The following is a 19816-nucleotide window of genomic DNA, read 5'->3' on the forward strand; positions in this document are numbered from 1 at the left end:
TTCTTAATTGCTTGAGCTAAAAAATTAGATAAACATAATATAAACAAATAATAAAAAAAATAAAGAAAACCCTATTTCTTTCCTCAGTCAGCATAGAATATATTCCCATTCTACTAACAGAGATAACCAAATGGTCAGATCACAAAACCAAATTTCCAGTCTTTTCTGCCACTTAATGGGGAAAAGGTAAAAAACAAACCAGAACCAGAATAAAACTTACCCAAGAACCATAAGCAAAAAAAACCATAAAATCAGAAACTATCAGTCCCTCTCAGAAATCACTCAGGGAGCCAAGAATAGTCATGCCTGGGATTAAAAGCACATGATATATTTTTATTGCACTTGTGTAGCATGCTAATAGCTCCTGGCTGATTAGTCCCCATGAGCATCTTAGTGGAAGGCCCAAAAATATTGAAAGTGTAATATTCAAAGAGCTAAAAACATGATATTCTAACACATATAAAATTAGTGCATGTCAAAGATTTATTAAACAACTCATTAATGATGGAACCAGTAAAATGAAAAGCTAGTTCAAAGGGCATTTGTGAGCAGAGGCTTTCCATTCCAGTAGAAACTTTTTTGTATGTAAATGGTGGATTAAGATTGCCAAATGAGATACAAAATGGAAAATGTTCTTAGGGACAATAACAGATAACCTTTGAGATTATCTTTTGAATAGGACAGCAGTCATTTACATTCATCTCAGATGAGAGCAATTTGCATAGTAATGTTTTCCACAAATTCACCTCTGCTTAGTTATAAAATATCCTAATCAATAGTAAATAAAATGTCAAATGATCTGTATAGCCCTAGAAAATGAGATATCACCAGTAAGACACTACATAAACTCAGTAAGCTCTTTTGGCTATTTCTAAGTTTTTGATAATTTTTCTTAATATTTCAAATACATACTTGAATTCATACAAGATAAGTAAAAATCCTCAGTGACTAACTCCTCTAAAAAGACACAACACACAAAAAACTATTGATGGTATATTAGTTTTCTGGGGCTGTCATAGCAAAAGTCACAGACTGGGTGACTTACAGAGGCTTATTTTTTCACAGTTCTAAAGGCTGGAAGTTCAAGATCAACAGGTTGGCAGTTTGGGTTTCTACTGAAATCTCTCTCTTTGACTTGCAGAAGACTATCTTCTCATTCTGTACTCTTTTTGCACATATCTTTGGTGTCTCTTCCTTTTCTTATAGGAAGGAAACCAGTCGTATTGGATTGGACTCACATTTATCACTTCATTTAACCCTAATTCTCTTCTTAAAAACCCTATCTCTAAATATAGTCACTTTAAGGGTTAGGGTTTCAACATGTGGAATCAGAGACAGGAGTCAATCCATAACATGGTGTTAAAAAGGATAAAAGAAAACTGAAGGTTTATCTGATTTTTTGGCATTGGGCTATCACATTATCATTGAGCCTTGCATTTTAATTTTGCAGAGAAAAGATTCAAGGACATGAGCCCAAACAAAATGAAGAGTTATAACAGAATGCTGCACATAATCAATGTCCTCGATGATTTTACTGTGAGAAAAGGAATGAATTTTAAAAAAATAAATAAAACACGACAGTGGCAAAAATAGACAAGAAAAAATAACATATTTGGTTGAGAATGGATTCCATGTTAAAATTTAAAAAATCCACTCAGAAATCTGACATTTTCACAGGGTTTGGGATTTATACACCTACTACCAGTATAGTTTAGAAAAGCTAACCTAATAAATTGCTGTAAAGTGGTTCTATTTGAGAATGTCATTGGATATAAGGTCCAAACAAAAATTTCTTTTTTTTAAAATATATTTTATTGATTTTTTACAGAGAGGAAGGGAGAGGGATAGAGAGTTAGAAACATCAATGAGAGAGAAACACCAATCAGCTGCCTCCTGCACACCCCCTACTGGGGATGTGCCCACAACCAAAGTACATGCCCTTGACCGGAATCGAACCCGGGACCCTTCAGTCCGAAGGCCGACGCTCTATCCACTGAGCCAAACCGGTTTCGGCCCAAACAAAAATTTCTTATTTGGTTTGTATCTTAAACTAAATAAAGCACTAGCCATATAAACATAAACTCACATCCTCAAATTATAAAACATTCTAGCAAACAGTAACAAAACAAAACAAGAAAATTATGATGGGAAGATTTTCAGATATTATGATTATCAAATGTGGAATATAATGTAAGCATGTTTAATACATTTAAGAAATGAAGGAATTACTCAAAAAAGTTAGGAGAAAATAAAATACTATTTATTAAAACCTTCCAAAAAACCACACACACATAAATAAATTAATTCCTAAAAATAAAGAGTATAATATTGAAATTATAAATTCAATGGATGGCTTAAGCAACATTATAGACATTGCTTAAGGAGAAATAATGCTTATAGGAGAGATCTGAATAAATTAGTCCTATGAAGCCTAGAGAATAAAAATAGCAAGATGCAAAGTTATTAAATAAAGGTAAAGGAATCTGGAAGAGAGGATACAATTACTCTTCATCCCACCAGAGTTCTGAGGAAAGGCTTTAGCAGTAACATTTGAAGATATAGTTATTAAGAATTTTGTAGAATTATTGGAAGAGATATGTATTCAATTTGAGCAGGGTAATGAATCCCAAACAAAATAAACAAAATACCTAAAAAGATGCCCAGGCCTAGATACATGAGTCAGCAAAACACCCAGGACAACTAAATGAAAACAGCTGAGAAGAAAAGACAGATTACTTATGAAGCAATTGTAATTAAACTGTCATCAGGCTTTCCAAATGGTAGAGGATATGCCAGAAAGCCAAAATAGAATATCTTCAAAGTTGAGAGGAAATAACTGTCAACCCTAATTTCTGTACCCTGGAAGAACTATCATTCAAGTGTGGTGTGGCAAACTGTAATGCTCTTTCTGCTAATTAGCATCAAGGAAATAATACTAAAATTTCTTATTCTTTGAAATTAAAAAGGATATTTTATAATACAAAACAACATTACTGAGAACACTTAGTCCTTAAAACCATAAAATTAAAGAAACTTTGCTCTTTGAAAATATACTAGGGAGTAGAAGACTAGAATAAACTGTGAGGGTGGGGGGCGGGGATGAAATAGTGAAATTATTGAAGCAGCCATGATTTTGGGTAGGAGCCAATGAGCATTTTCCCCTGTTTATGTTAGAAATAATAAAATCTGCTCTTCCTGAGTGCATATAAGAAGACCTGCTTGAGCATTTTTTAAGGAAACTGCATCCTAATGCAGGTGTCATTTGCCTAGAAAATTCATGGATTCAGTTTGGTCACCCACATTGAGGAATCTTTATGCTTTATCAACAACCATTAGATCAAATTGCATACATTTCCAAATAAAACCAGGCAAGAGTAATACTAACAAATCTACAGTATAGGCCAGGGTTGTCTGATTCTATCTGATAAAAAAATGTTCTGCATCTGCACAGTCCAATAAAGAGCCAGCCATACATGGCTACTGAGTGTTTGAAATGTGGCTAATGTGACAAAGTAACTGAATTTTGAATTTAAAAAAAAATTTACAAATTTTAATAGCCACATGTGGCTATTGACTACCTTATCAGACAGCTGAATACTTTTAGAGACAGTTTTTAAAAAGGAGAAAAGTAAACCTAGAATGAAAGTGTGAGATTAAAAAAAGCAAGAAGTATGCAAAATTTTGGTAAACACCTGAATTAAATCATTGATTGCATATTTTTAATATCTGGGATTTAAAAGGTTAAAATAACAGCCAGTAATGATAATAAAAATTGAGTTGAGTTAAAATTGGTAACACTCAGATATTATTATATTGTTCTGGAGGCAAGTAGAAATATTGACTAAATTTTTACTGTGTATTCTCACACACAAACACGCATACACAAAAAAATAATTTTCTAGTAATAAAGGGGGAAAGTGAAATAATATAAACATTAATCAAACATGTCAAGAAAGACTGAAAAAGAAACTCAGACTCCAAAATCACTTTCCTATTTTCTTTGCAAAGGAACATGGATAATTTAGAGAAATAAAATATTATCTCCTGAATCTCTCTAAACAAAACTTGAACCTAACTGCTTTTTTAATCCTGCTTTTCCTATTTCCTTTATTAATGTGCGAAAGTGATCTTCTCCTATCCTTTCCTCTGATCTTCTTTCCTGTCATTCTGGTAATCCTGAAACCCTGAAAAGTTAAGTTAAATCCATTCATAATAGAAAAAGGCACTGGATTTTAAAACTACTTCTAAGTCTAGATTGAGATCCACTATTCTTTTCAAAGCCTAGTTTTGGGAAATAGAAATAAACAAAATAATTTAAAATAGTCTTAAGGACATACATCCATGGCTGTAAAATTATATCAATTATTTGTTATTAGGAACCTTGGATTACTTTTTTTAAGATGCAAAAGACAGATAGGGAAGACCCTGAGGATGACCTACAAGTCTCAAACAGCAAATCCCATAAAGATAGCAAGTGATTAGAAAATATACGGTGTTTTGACAAAATCTTTTTGTCTTTCCTTTAAATTAGATTAGGCCCTAATTCAGTTCTGCAAGCAAAGACATGGTAAATCCATGTAGACTTCAGAAAGAATTCTTCCACACCTCTACGCAAGATTCAGTAATGGTCCTTTCTCTGATATGACCCCAACTCCTCACTTTGTGTGAATGGCCTTAACCATGAGTGGATTTGATATACCAGCAAAGAGTACAATTGGAAGATCTCATTGTTGGGCATATAATACTTTGCTTAAAAATTTGAGTGAGTATTAACACAAAAGCAGAATAAGACCCAGAAACAACTAATGGCTTTCAAAAATAACCAATACATGCTCCCATGCAGGTAAAAGTTGTCAATGGATGAAACTTCTTAATAATGACGCCTATAAATATTTTAAGAGGAAATAACTTGGAAAAATAATTGTACTGCATTAGCTAAGAAAATGAAAGGAAAGAAAATAAGTGGGTAAACAGTGAAGGTCTCTAATGAAAGGAGAATGAAGTGCATAATCTTTCCATTTTACTCTTAAACTCACAAGGAGAAATGCCACAAAATATCAAAAAAATAACCTTGAATCATCACATAATTTTACCGAACTGCCCATGTTACAGATAACTATAATTTTGGCAATCCTGATGTTTTATTTTATAATTCTCACCCTTAACTTTTAAATAAGGATTGCTCCTTCCTTTTTTGTGACCTCACTAGCATGGCAGACAGGGTGTGCTGGAATCAACTTGCACTTTATTATGGGAACTGAATGTTCATATCTCTTCCCCATTCTGCATTCAGTGGCATCATGTTGCTAAACTGAAATTGATTATCACAGTATATAGATGAGGACTTTCTTTAAGTGAAAGCTGTTTGTTATATATAAGTCACTATGCAAATAAAATGCCTTATTATGTAGTTTCCTAAGGTGCTTTCGTGGAGAGCTCCATGGACCCAGTTATTCATAATCTAATCATAGATGATTTGGATATTGACTGAACAGTATCTTTTATGTCCAAATCTACCCCAAATTGAAGATCTTCAGCAGGTACTAGATTGTTACTAATGTCTGCTTATATGTCTAGAATTTGTAGAATTCTTATCAAGGTCCTCATCAAGGTTCTGATTAATCCACCCTATGGAGATATGCATTACGCTCTGAAACTAGAAGTAAAACTAAAGCTAATAGAGAAGGTATTCCCCAGTTCTTGTAACAAGCTAATCCTACCTTGTAACAATGGACAAGGATGGAGATATATGCATAACTTCAAGGCCACAAATAAAATATTTCCCTGCTTCCCATAGTTCTAAACATAAGTACTATTTTATCTTCAGTGCTGCTATGGCTGTATCTTTTACAGTCATTGATTTGTGTTCTACTCTCCTTAGTGTCCTTCCAGATAGTGGTTGTCAATACCGTGTACCTTTCCCAGGGAAATCAACTCCACACTTAGACAACAACAGTTTACTTCAGAATTTTACTTAGACACCCTCCTAATTATCATAGGTACTTAAACAGGTCTTAGGAACCTCAAACTCCCTTATAATGCTTCTTGTTTCCAATATATTGAATTCAATTACTTTTTGCAATGTTCTAAAGGTGAGGTGAGCTCTAAAACTAATTCTATTTGCTGACTTGGCCCAGTTTTGGTTTGTTTTGTTTTGTTTTTAATTTCCAAAGAAAAGTTTATTTGCCAAAGCAAAGAGTATTGCATAAGACTTTATCTCAAGGAGATGAATCCTTCACTTCTGGCAGACTATACACCATTCAAAAATGCCCCAGTCACTAAGAAAAAAATTAAAAGCTTTCTTATATCTGGATAAATGAATATCTAAATATTCTGAAATTATTACACTGCTATATGATTTAGCTAAGTCCTTGGGAAGCAAATCCCTTTCTTTGAAGTTAAATGTGAGCTGAGCAAATCCCTTTCTTTGAACCTAATTGTGATTTGAAATGACCTTTTCAGTAACCACTCACACTTACTAATATGAGCCTTGGAACCTATTTATACATGAGAAATAGGGACAGCCATTGATATTTTGACAAATAAATGCCATGTGTATAATTACAGACTTTCTCTTCACCTAAGGCCAATTCTACCCCCTGTATGTTAGGGAAATGATGGCTGCATTTTAATTACGTTTTTAGTTCTCCTTAACTTCTATGATCTTTTTCACACTGTGCAAACTTGTTACAAAATGAGTTTACAGAAATATACTTGACTTACCACTTATGTAATTCTATTACTTTTTTCCAAATGCATTTTCATATAACATTATGAAACTTTATTTTTTTTTTATTTTATTGATTTTTTACAGAGAGGAAGAGAGAGGGATAGAGAGTTAGAAACATCGATGATAGAGGAACATTGATCAGCTGCCTCCTGCACAACCCCCACTGGGGATGTGCCCACAACCAAGGTACATGCCCTTGACCGGAATCAAACCTGGGACCTTTCAGTCCGCAGGCCAACGCTCTATCCACTGAGCCAAACCGGTTTCGGCAACATTATGAAACTTTAAACTCTGCTGTTGTCCTTTTATTACTAAAAGGGAGAAACTCATTACTGCCTAGTCTCTGTTATAGAATTGCCTGACACAATCAGACTTTCAAAGACCCTATGGAAATCCCAAATTTATTATTGTTTATTAATGATTTACATGTTGAAACAGAGAACATGCTAGCGCCACCTTTATAGATAACTCACCTTACTAGATAATATACTTTGCAATAAGCAAAATCAACCTGTATGATAATACTCATTGCACTTACCAGAGATTGCTAATTAGCACAAGTTAAATAAGCTAATATGTATAATGGCATGTCCGTGATTTTTGAATGCTTCCAAAAGTTAAGTGTCCTTGATCTCAACAGGCACTCCAATTTAAGAAGTTAATGAGGTTAAAGAACTCTTAATGTTTTCTGAGTATTTCACTATAATAGTACAAGCCATACAAAATAAATGACAAAGAGGCAGAGAAAAGTACCCTAAATGATAAATGTTGGGGAAAATCTGATTGCAGATTATACAAAGAGATGATCTAAAATGGGACCTTATAAATATAAAGTTGTATGCAATTATCTGTTACACAAGGATAAATTTGCATGTATTTAATATTTGGTAGGGAAACTATACATACTGCTGGGGTTGTTTCTAGTGAATATTTCACTTGTCACCAGTATAATCCTGGTAAAAGTTATAATACTGGATCTGGATAAGTTTCATGATCCTTCATCATCCCCAAATTGATTTAATACTCTATTGCCATCTTCACAATGGGTTTTGAAAATAAGCTATTCACTACTTACTTATTCACAGAATGGACTAAAGCTTTTCCTTGCTAAAAAGTTATAGCACTGAAGGTCACAGGAAGAGTAATAGTGCAACCTTGAGAATTCCACCTCCCCCTCCCCCCCCCCCCGCAGTGATGAGGACACAGAGATTGCTGATACTTTCATAAAACAGCTTTGAAAACATTACCACTTACTCTGAAACTTCACTACCATACCACCTCCAATCTTTGGAAAAGGTGAAAAAACAAACAAACAAAACAGAATACTAAAACTAAAGTTAGAGGAGTTCTCTAGTACACTTGAGCTTTTGTTACTTTGGCTGTAGGATGGAATTCACTGCTGTGGATGTTCATCAACTTTCTCCTTATTGAGATAGTTACAGACAGAACCATATATCTACCTATATCACTTTCTTCTCTACTGCCCTGTTGCAAATAAATATGACAAATATTGCAAGAGACTTATCAAATGAAACTAATCTTACTGTCCAAAGTACAAACTATGAACAGTGTTTCCTCACTATCCTCCTGACCAACAATTTTATGTTGTAAAATCTAGAGAGGTAAATTCTGGTGTTCTAAACTACAGCCTTCCAAATTTAATCAAAACTATTTTAAGTTAGTATTACATAGCTAGCACACCAATAAATCTTCAAATGGTTAATCCTTGGATCCACATCTTTCTAAGAGATACAGTTAATACTCTAATTATTAAAATGCTGTTGTACTCTATATGTCAGTGTTCTCCAGAGAAACAGAACCAATAGGATATATATAGATATAGATGTACATAAGAGAAGATTAATCATAGGCATTGGCAAACATGGTTATGGAGACCAAAAAGTCCAGTGATCTACCATCTGCAAACTGGAGAACCAGGATAGCCACTGATATAATTCAGTCTGAGTCTGAAGGCCTCTGATGTCCATGAGCAGGAACACATGTCTCAGCCCAAGCAGAGAAAGTAAATTTCCCCTCTGTGCTCTAGTTAAGCTCTCAAGAGTTTGAGCTCAAATGCTATTCACTTCCAGAGACATCCTCACAGAAATAACCATAAATAAGGCTTTACCACCTATATGGGCATCCCTTAAGTTGACCTATAAAATTAACCATCACACACTCTGAAAACTAAGCTGAGAATTTTTTAGAAACACTTCAGAAGCGGGTGGTCCTCAAAAGAGGAGGTAGCTTCCACCTCAAACATCAGAATGTGCAACTGCATAATACAGACAAACACCAAAAAGCACCAGAACTAATAGTTACTATGATTATTTTGAATATTCTTCTTTAGAACCGGATTCTGAGCCAAGATTCCATCCTAGAACAAGAGCCCATGGACATGCTTGTTTGTTATTCTCCTACGTGTTTTCTTTCCACTTCAGTGGCCTATTGTCCTTAGATTTCACATCCTATATAATAAAAGCCTAATATGCTAAGTGTCCGATCATCCAGTTGGCTGTTCAATCAAAGCATAATATGCTAATGATATGCTAAGGCTGCTCAACCACTCGCTATGACATGCACTGACCACCAGGGGGCAGATAGTCAACTGGTCAACCAGTTGCTATGACATGCACTGACCACCAAGGGGTAGACGCTCTGACCAGTAGGTTAGCTTGCTGCTGGGGTCCGGCTGATCAAGACTGAGTGAGATGGGCCAGACATGCCCTGGAGCCCTCTCACAGTCCCTACCCAGCTGGCCAACCTCCCATGTCCTTCCCCTGCCCCTATCGTGCACCAGTGGGGTCCCTTGGCCTGGCCTGTGCCCTCTCGCAATCCAGGACCCCTTGGGGAATGTCAAAGAGCCGGTTTTGGCCCAACAGTGGAACTACTGGTCACTATGACACACACTGACTACCAGGGGGCAGATGCTCAAGACAGGACCCCCTGGTGGTCAGTGCATTCCCACAGGGGGAACACTACTCAGCCAGAAGCCAAGCTCATGTCTGGCAAGTGCAGTGGCGATGGCGGGAGCCTCTCCCACCTCCACAGCAGCTGTAAGGATGTCTGACTGCCTAAGCCGTCAGTTGGACATCTCCCGAGGGCTCCCAGACTACAAAAGGGTGCAGGCTGGGCTAAAGGACCCTTCCCCTCTGAGTGCATGAATTTTGTGTACTGAGCCTCTAGTAGAAACATATTACTTTACACAGAAGGCCCATATTTTTTACACTAAATCCTCCTTAGACACAATACTTAGACAATCAAATCTCTGCAATTTTCTTGCAACTTAGGTAAAATACATAATATGTAGTAAATTCAACTGATGGTTTTTAACTTTGCTTTGGGGTTGCATTCAGCTTTCTTTAGTGCCAGTTTTGTGTGTTTTTTTCAATAATTAATCAGTTGATTTCTTCAATAACTGGAATCAATTACTCAGTATCATTTTAACAGTTCAGGCAGTTAAAAAATAAGACTCTTCCCCAGCCGGTGTGGCTCAGTGGTTGGGCATAGACCTATGAACCTGGAGGTTAGGATTCAATTCTCAGTGCACATGCCCCGGTTTTGGGCTCGATCCCCACTGTGATTGTACTCTAAAACCCTAGGCATCATGTTGGCTCAAAGGCAGAGGAAAATCATAGCCAGTGGGTAAAATGGTTTGGCTTTGCAAGAAGCATATTGTAAATTGTAAAATAATTGTTTTTTAAATGATGTGATAGTCTTGGTAAGGACAAAAACGATAAGAAAGAAAAATCAGAAGTCAATCGATCTATGTTTCTCTCTCTCCCCCTTTCCCTTTCCTCTCTCTAAAATCAATTATATATATATATATATATAGAAGTAGGCCTCCAGAAAAAGTCCAAGGCTTGGAGATTTGGAGATGCATCTTTTTTTTTTTTTTAATTGTAATAGAATTGTTTAAATCAAACACAAAATGGTGACCAGACTTGAAAATTCCCTGAGCAGACAAAACCAATTAAGCCATACAAGCAAAACTTAATCTAGCTTATACTGCAAAGCAAGCAAAAGTTAACATGGGCTGCTCTGAAAGTCATAAACAAAACAGTTCCCCAAATTAACATGAGGTAACCACTTTTAAACAATCCTCTATCACTAGGGAAGCTCTGATACTTTGTCCAATCACTATAAAGAGTAAACAGCCTCTGCCTTCTCACTGCATAAACTATTTTATAACAATGTACCTCTGAGCCTCATTCCTGCTGTCGGTTTGAGAGGTCCCAGTTTGCAAACTGTTTTTATGTGCACAATAAACTCTGACTAATTACTGTTTTAGTGATCCAATGGTTTTACTTCTGCTATTTCTGAATTTTTCACATCATTATCATATGTCATTCTGCAAGTTTAAAGTGTATAATGTATCAATTTGATACATTTATGTATTGCAAAATGATTACCACTCTAGCTTTAGTCTAACACCTCTATCTCCTCATGTAATTATTTATTTTTATTTTTTTGTGGCGAGAGCAGTGAAGATCTAGTCTCTCAGCAATTTGGAAATATATAAATATAACATTGTTGACTTTAATCACTGTGCCATGCATTAGATCTCCTGAACTTATTTATGTACTAGTTGCAAGTTTATAATTAGCAGAAATACCACAAGGTGAGATCGTTTTATATTAGCTCCTAAGAAGAGTTAAATTGTGTGTGGGTTTTTTGTTGCCTAAGGTATGGCAATCTCCGGGAGATAATTACCCTCTCGAGAGGGAATTTCTCTCTAATGAGCTTTAAATATACACATGGTCAACTCAAGCTGGAACATTCTCTCTCTCTCTCTCTCTCTCTCTCTCTCTCTCTCTCTCTCTCTCTCACTTTCTCATTATGTCTTAGTTTTTTTTTTATGTTTTTATTCTCTTTTCTTCATTTATCTTTAAGAATCTTGACTACAGCCGAAACCGGTTTGGCTCAGTGGATAGAGCGTCGGTCTATGGACTGAAAGGTCCCAGGTTCGATTCCAGTCAAGGGCATGCACATTGGTTGCGGGCACATCCCCGGTGGGGGGTGTGCAGGAGGCAGCTGGTCGATGTTTCTCTCTCATCGATGTTTCTAGCTCTCTATCCCTCTCCCTTCCTCTCTGTGGAAAATCAATAAAATATATTTAAAAAAAAAAAAAGAATCTTGACTACAGTCTCTTTAACAGCAATTTGGGCCCAGAATATAATTTACACATTCAACTTTGAAAGCACCTCTTTTGATAGTGAAATACTATTATAGAAGACAATTGATGAAATGATTATGCAGCAAACAGGTTTGGTTTGAGAACTTGATTATGTTTCCCAAATTTGGTGAAAGTAAGTTCTTTATATTATTTTGTATGCTATTTGTCTTCTGAAATTTTTAAGATAAAGGTCACAGGACATAGAGCTATACCAATTAGGAACTGCTTAAGGAATGGGTCTAGGAAGAATACCACAGTCTGCCTCTGATGATGAAGAAATCTATTCTGGAAAGACACTCCCTAGGAAGCCACTGTGGCTGGAGCAGAGGAGCAAAAGAAAATGTGCAAATGCAGATCGTGATGTTATGTTTGGATATTAAATTCTCTATGTGAACATGATAGGAGAGATTAATTTTAATTAGTTCTGAGGGGATCTATAATCTGGTAATGGCAGGAAGTTTGCAGTGATCAAAATTTTCCTATCCTATAAAATTTGAAACTTTTATATTGCTGGCATTTTATTACTTGGACTAAATTGATGTTAATTATATACCATGTACACATTTTTCTAGTGAGATTAGTGGAATCATAAATATGAATAATATACAAGATAGGAAATAGGCTAAGAAATAATATTTGGCTATGTTTATAGCCTTAGAGAAAAGATTTTCACAGAGAAAAGTACAGGGTTCGGTTGAGGCTGAGAGAGTCGATATATAAGAACAGCAGCATCTGTAGCCTACAAATTGACTATACTATTTATTCACAGGGATAACTCTGTGTACCCCAAGCCAAGAGACACAGAGCTGGACACTTAGTGTGCCCAGATGTTTCAGTGGATCAAAAGGATTGTAAGTCATGTATATTTTACTGTATATGTTAGAAAAGAGGTGATGGAAAGAGTTTATAGCAAAACTGTTTTCCAGATTTTTGGCCACCTTCTTCTATATTACCCATGGACTTTTTAAAAATTCTCTTCATTCAGCTTCACAGGCTCTGATTAATTTTTCAGAAAACAATCTGTCTTCAGCATCTGCATCCATATTTATATGCCAATATGTTCATAAAGAGTCATTTAATTATTAGGATCTAGCCTGACAAAGAGAAGGTATTATAAAAATATATATATTTCACGAGTATTAGAAACACAGATCTGTAATTGTTTAAGAGGGACTTTATTTGCTTATTTTCCTCCATAAGTAAAACAGCTTAGTTTACTTGTTGAGAAAAACAGTAATGTCCCTCTGAGCACCTACTTGTATTTTGAGTTCATTTCTTGTGGTTTTTTTTTTTTTTTTTTTTTTGTCCCGCTCCTGCGCCGCCTGCCCCCCGTGTGTTTTCTTTTCAATTGAATTTATTGGAGTGACATTGATTCACAAAACCATACAGGTTTCAAGTGTACAACTCAATAAAACAACATCTGCTCACTGCATCATGTGCCCATTGCCGCAAAGTCTCCTTCCATCCCCATCCTCTCCCTCCTCCTTGGCTTACCTTCACCTGCCTGTTTTTTAAAGCCAGAAGAATAAAAAGGTAAACCATTGGGGAAGCTCAATATAGCCTCCCTTTCATTGTCCAGACCCTACTCTGATGGGGATAGAATTCAAAGGGATTTTTATTGTGCCTAAGTAACAAGAAATGGGCAATAAACTTTCTCCATGAACCATCATAAGTCTTAACTTGATGTCAGGGTGGTGTTTCTGAGGAGCAACATAAATCTATAATAATAAAAACATAACATGCTAATTAGACCAGATGGCTGAACACCGGAACGACCTTCCGGATGACCTTCCAGATGAAGCTGGGGCTACGAGGGCTGAGGCAGCTGCTGCGGCTGCCTTGGGCCAAGCCTCTTGCACGAATTTTGTGCATCGGGCCTCTAGTGTGGTATATAAGCTTGTAAAAGAGCTGAATCCCTCCACTTATCCAAGGCTAGGAAAACCAGGAGTGATGAATGAAGGGAAGGTAGGTAATTAGTAGTGATGGAGAGGTGAGAGGGAGCTATTGAGAACAGATGCACTGGATATGGATTTAAGTTGCACATTTGTTCATCTGTGATATAAATGTCCATTTACATCCCCTTATAAAATCTTTCACAGAGCCTAAAAGAAAAGTCACAAATAGCTGGATGTTGTCAGAATGTGGTTAGAAGTTATGTAAAAATATTTAAGGGACAAAGTCAGTGTGTTATTTGTCACTTATATGAAATAGAATTGGGCCATTAGAATACAGTGCCAGCAGACTTCTGGGCTAAATACCACACTAGACTTCCAACAGAGAGTTGGTAGCATCTATGATTTTAAAAACAAAATTTTTATTTCCAAGAATGGAACCTAAAGCAGGTTTTATTTTAACCTATTAATAACTTGGCTTTGCACAGTTAACCCAGTATCACATAAATAAGGAAAATGTGTACAGAAAAGCTTTAGTGCTGCCTGTTCATCTCTGACCATGTGAAGGAAAAAGATGGTAGAACTCCAGCCCAAATGGAAGCAAGAACTTTAGCTTCTTACCTCCACAAGAAGGGTGGGCCACATGCTATGGATAAGGTCTGGAACTTGCCCTGCCTACTCAAAGGAAGAAGAATAATTCTACAATAATTTGTATTATAACAGAGACAATGCTACAACACAATGTAGGTGAATTTTCTGCTACTCAAACCACCTTAAAAAGGTGATAAATGGGTGTAAATTGTATTTCTTTTGTCTAGATAGTTACTGAGCAAACCCAAGCATTCGAAACCATGATGCTTCCTTGTAAAATGTTGCTTTATATTTAAAATGCTTTACTAAAAACCAGTTGGGGATCTTACACTTCAAATATAGCAATTGTACCTCATTTAAACTTCTACAATATAAACAAGGTGCATATGCTAATTTTATCCATATGTCTTATATAGTCTTAGGACAATAGAAAAGATGTCTAGTGACTTAAGTAAAAAGCTTCTGTATTCAGTAGAAATGAAAGAAGCTGGATTCCCAATGGAAGTTCTTCCCATTCAGGATCTGGGTCCTTTCACCTGATTAATTATTTGTGACAACCACTTGAGAATGAGATCACCGCTATCCATCTTAATTCTGAAGACTGAGAACGGAGGCCAGCTGTTAACATTTAAATATTTGCTGTAGAAAATTCTTGCCCAGTGTGGTAAGCCGGGAAATAAATAACTTAAGTATTGACTTCTACAACTTTTATAAAACAATTTTGTTGGGCAAATATTTAGTCCTCTGGGCAGACTATTCATTTTCATGTCAGTAGATTGATAATCTGGGCAAAAATCTTGCTTTTCAAACAAGTGCTTACTAATAACAATTATGCTTAAAGATTCTCACCAATACTAAATTCTTATGTTATGAATGTTGGCTAATTCAGATCAGTTTCTTATGTTTAGCGATATGCCTTAAACCATTCGATGTCAGACCTCTCAACACTATAAGTATCCTACCAATGTCCCTCTTCTAATGCACCGTAAGACTATCAAGGTGGTATTCTTCCTGATGTAATAGGATTGATAACCTCAGCTTTACTTAAACAACAGGTAAATTCTGGCAGATTTATTTATCTTTATATGTTTTTTTTATGCTTTATTATAAATATTCCCCTTAGGTTTCAGAGTAACTAATATAACTTTATTTTATTTATTTTTTTATTTGACTATTTTCTGTCATTATCAAAAGCAAATGCCCATATTTCTGAGTTTAACTTAATTTTTAGTATATTAAAAGCCAAAATAATATGGATATATTATTATTAAATATGTTAATAGCAACTGAAGGTAGCTTTTAAACCTTTATATAAGTTCAATAACTTTAAAGCAGACTGAAAAAGAGCACCCAAATGGGCTTAATTTGTAGAAGGAAAGATTTAGGTTGGAAAAAAAATCAATAATTTTTGGACTCAGAGACACAAAGTATAAAGTTATTGGAGAATCTCTTTTTCTAGAAATACCAATTATCCTGGGTGTTCTGAATGTACTAACAAGCTTTCCTGAGGGGTAAGAAATATTCTTTCAGGTTTCTCAAATTTTGCATTTCTATTTTTTGTAATAAAGCTCAATTTTGATATGAGCATTTCTATAATACCTTGGACAAACCATGCATATTAAGAAAATGCAGCTATATATTTCACAGTGTTGAAACTCATACATTTCTTGCTGAGATAATCTTCCGCAAATGAACCAGATTTTTGTATTTTTTTATAAATGTACAATATTTATTTTTATTATGTTTCCCTTATTAATTCAAAGTGAAAGCAAGAAAGGGAAGTGTCTTAGTCAACTTGGGCTGTCATAATAAAACACCACAGACTGGGTAGCTTAATTCTCAGAGTTCTGGAGGATGAGAAGTCCAAGATCATGTTAAATTTGATACCGAATTTTTGGACTAGAACCCGGATTCTTTGTCCACCGGAATCGAAGAAAGAATCCACGGACAGAAAGTGGTATAGCAAAGGTGGAGATTTATTGAAGAACAAGTACAGACTTCCAAGTAGGGAGGGGGGAAAGAGTCCCTGAAGCAGACATTCCATCCACTGAGCCAAACCAGCTAGGGCAGATTCTTTACCTCACCTTACTGTGTTAACACGTTTCAATACAAAGTATACAATATATTGTGACAGAATCCTCCTTGCCTTGTTCTCAAGTGAAGGCAAACTTTTCAGACTTTCAACATAAAAATTACGTTAGTTGATTTTTCACAAATACCTGTATGGGTTTTAGGAAGTTTCCATACATTTGTAGTTTACTGAGAGTTTTTATCATGCATGAATGTTGAATTTTGTAAATTGCTTTTTCTGTATAGAATTGGCATTATTGCTTCCTTAAATGTTTTAGAGAATTCACCCGTGAAGACATCTGAGCCTGGAGTACTTTAAGTGAATAGGTTTGACTGAAAATTAAATTTCTTTAGTAGATAGTGGGCTTTTCAGATTATCTTTTCTCCTTCAGGAAGCACTGGTAATTTGGAAATTGTCTAAGAATAATGTCAATTTCATCTAAGTTGTTGAAGTAATAAGCATGAGGTTGTTGATAATATTGTCTTATCTTTGTGATTTCTGTAACATCTGTAGTCATCTTTCTCATTCCCAATATTGATAATTTCTGGTTAGAAAGAATAAAAATCTTACTGATCTCAAGGAGTCAGTTTCTGGTTTTATTGATTTTTTTAATTGTTTTTGAGTTCTCTACTTCTTTATTTCTGATTTTATCTCTATCATTTCCTTTGTTCTGCTTATTTTGTATGTAAGTTACTCTTTCTGTCCTCATTTTTTTTTATGGTGGCAGCTTAAATCAGTGCTGTGATACCTGTCTCCTTTTCTGTTTTAGGACTTATAGTGCTGTAAATTTTCTTTTCAATACTGCTTTAGTTGAATGATACAAATGTTGTGTGTCATGTTTTCTTTCATTCCATTGTGCTCAAAATACTTTCTATTTTCTCTTTTGATTTCCTCTTTTACCCATGCCATTGTTGGGACAAGTGTTATTTAGTTTTGAAAACACTTGGGAATAATCCAGGTATTTTCCTGTTATTGATTTCTAATTTAAGTACATTATCATCAAAGAAAAAGTTTTGCCTGAATCTTTTAAATTTATTGAGACTTTTTATTGCTCAAAGATGGGCTATCTTGTGTACCTTTAGAAAAAAAAATGTGTATTTTGCTGTTGTTAGCTTGATTATTCTACAAATAACAATTGTATAATGTTGGCTGACAACCTTGATACATATGCTACTATCACATTTACATTGAGGTTTAGAAAGTTTTAATAGTTATTCAAGATCACGGGATTGGCAAATGAGGAGCCTGAAATCTGAAAAGTCTGATTCTGATTTCTATTTTTTAACAAATGATACATTTCTCCTCCATCATTGCTTACCTGCCTTACAGTAAAACTCTTATCTCCCTATTTATATCGTGTTCATTTTTCATCAATTCTAAGAGTTACCACTGGGTTCTCTAAATAATAAATGTCATATTCTTACCTTTTTCACCAATCTTATTGGTAACTTACCCCTTAACTTCAGTTAAATATCCTTAGAATGCCATACAACATCAAGAACGTTTTCTGTCTCCTTTCTACCTTAACACACACACATGCATACTTAGACACACCTGTATAAAATGTAATGTCTTATATAACTTATGCATTTATATAATATACAGCAACATATATATCCTATATTTTATAACTTACATACTTATATCATACTATGTATATAATATTACCTTATAATAGACAAATATGCAAATTGACCGCACCTTCGCTACGCCCAAGCCACGCCCACCAACCAAGCCACGTACATCAACCGCCCACCAGGAAACCGTTGCAGGGACTTTGGGGTGTGGCGGAGCCCAAGGCCGGGAAAGCCGCCCGAGGCTTTCCCGGCCTTGGGCGCCAGCGGGGTGCCTGCACCGATCGCAGGAGCCAACCACTGGGGGTCGGCTCCTCTGCGATCGGGTAGCAGGGACGCTGGGTGCAGCCGAGCCCAAGGCCACTGCCCAAGGCCAAGCCCGGACCCTGAAAGAAGGCAGAAGGCGGTGGCCACAGCCAAGGCCTGGGTCCCCAATACCGGCAGAAAACTGGTGCAGGCAGCCAGGTGAATGAAGGTCTATTGCACGAATCTTCGTGCAAATGGGCTACTAGTATATAATATAAAACTTCCACAACTTATTTTCTTATAATACTGAAAAAAAAATGTTTAGCACATTTTCTCCCTTATGGCACACATGTGACTCTTCTATTTATCTCCTGGCTGACTCTTTTTCTTCCTACTTTTCCATTTCCTCAGGCCCCAGTATCAAACAAACCTCCTATGTGTTTACAAAGCATCCTTTATTACCATATTCACAGAAAAAGTTATTCACTTTCAATTTACTTTTCTGACTTTCCAGAGTCTCCTAATGGCAGGCAGGGATTGTGTCTTTTCCCCACCAGCCTCTCTAGGGCCATCCCTAATGCCTATATAGGTATTTAAATTGCTCACTGAGCACCTACTTGTATTTCATTTACAAATAAAAGGCAAAACTTAATTTTGTTACTTCTAGTGGCATATTCTCACCTACTCCAAAAACTAAACTCTACAAAAATATATGTAAGTAAGAACCAGCCAACCTAAAGAGATAAAGGTAATTTATCCCATGGGTCACTTGGAGTTCAACCTTCTGGATTTCCTATTGTACTTTTTTGTGTGTGTGCGTGTGGAGAATGCGGACACTGATCTATTGTATTCCTGATGCATGGAACTCACAACTGCTCAGCATGAGGTGGGGTAAAAAGATCTTTTACACCTGTTTACTTCGCTTATAGTCATTGTGCTTTTGAAGACACAGGATTGGACTGATTTTGCTTCATTTAATTATTGAATTATTTCATTCTTTCCTTGAGTTTTTGCTGTTTTCTTTTTTCTTTTTGTTATGTATATAACTTCTGGAAATCTCCAGGGGTCTCCCATTGTTGATTATGTTAAATGCCTAAATATATGTTAGAGTGATTAGAGTAAATCAATTCTTACTTTTCTTTTTTTTTCTCTCTCTCTCTTTTTCCTTTTCTATTAAAATAAAATTAAATTTCAAGATTCCTTTTGATCATTCATCATTACATGTTATGGCTTAATCTTTTACTTATGTGGACGTTTTCTTTCATAGACAGTGTATCTTCACTTAGGTAGGCTTTACTTTTACAAATCAGTATTCTGCAAAAATAATGCTTTTAATCAGATGCAATATTAAAGACAGAACCAACATTAATTTTTAAGATTTTTAAAAGATTTTTCAAATTATAAAAAATATATCATATAGGTTAAAATTCCATTTTAAATAAAATGAATCATAGAAATGGTGAATCATTATGTACATTTAGAAGTGAAAGAAACAGTTCAGTTGAGATGACCATAACATACACAGTCACACTCACA

The sequence above is a fragment of the Eptesicus fuscus genome, chromosome 19, assembly GCF_027574615.1.
Source record: "Eptesicus fuscus isolate TK198812 chromosome 19, DD_ASM_mEF_20220401, whole genome shotgun sequence".
NCBI lineage: Eukaryota > Metazoa > Chordata > Mammalia > Chiroptera > Vespertilionidae > Eptesicus > Eptesicus fuscus.